Raw genomic sequence first — 654 nt, 5'->3', positions numbered from 1 at the left:
AATATTGAATCATTATCTAAAAGAATTGAATATGTTAAAAGATCTTGTTTTGCAGGGAAAAGAATAGTAGTTTTTTCTGGTGGCGAATCGAAATCAGTGAATGACATATGCGATGAAGCGAAAGAAATTAAGCAGGGTGGTGGTAATGGTTCAATCATTGGACGTAACACTTTTCAACGCAAAAGGGAGGAAGCTTTATCTATGCTAAAAGATATAATGGATATCTACACATAAAAAATGGCTGGGTGGCAGAATGGCTTATGCGGAGGACTGCAAATCCTTTTATACCGGTTCAATTCCGGTCCCGGCCTCTTTCATTTTCTATATCTTGTAAAAGTTGCTCAATTCAACAGTAGCTTTAAGTGTGTAACCTATAGAGAAAGCTTATCCATTATTCATAAGTAAAATCAATTTCTTTTCAAGTTATGGTTATACTCTTATAGTGTTGCATGGTAAAAAATAAACTAAAAATAAGCAAAGTGTTTTACAAAATGATATTACGTAATTTATTGTTTTTACTGCCGCCTGAAGTTGCTCACTCTTTGGCAATCATGGCATTAAAGAAAATACCTTATAAGAATCCTATAGAGCTGCCAGAATCTTTGAGTGTGAATTTTTTTGGTAATAAGCTCAGAAGCCCCGTGGGCCTGGCTG

At 35.0% G+C, this 654-nt stretch overlaps 1 non-coding gene across 1 annotated transcript; it reads left to right on the top strand.

Annotated features, from left to right (window-relative positions):
* The first annotated feature begins 239 nt into the window (after nucleotides 1-239).
* Nucleotides 240-311, top strand: Trnac-gca. Its single transcript has one exon. It is a non-coding gene; the product is annotated as a tRNA-Cys (tRNA).
* The last annotated feature ends 343 nt before the right edge of the window (nucleotides 312-654 follow it).

The sequence above is a fragment of the Formica exsecta genome, unplaced genomic scaffold (genome assembly GCF_003651465.1).
Source record: "Formica exsecta isolate Colony F162 unplaced genomic scaffold, ASM365146v1 C16391384, whole genome shotgun sequence".
In the NCBI taxonomy this organism is placed as follows: domain Eukaryota; kingdom Metazoa; phylum Arthropoda; class Insecta; order Hymenoptera; family Formicidae; genus Formica; species Formica exsecta.
The sequence above is the reverse complement of the archived record's forward strand: the minus strand, read 5'-3'. Positions and strand labels throughout refer to the sequence as shown.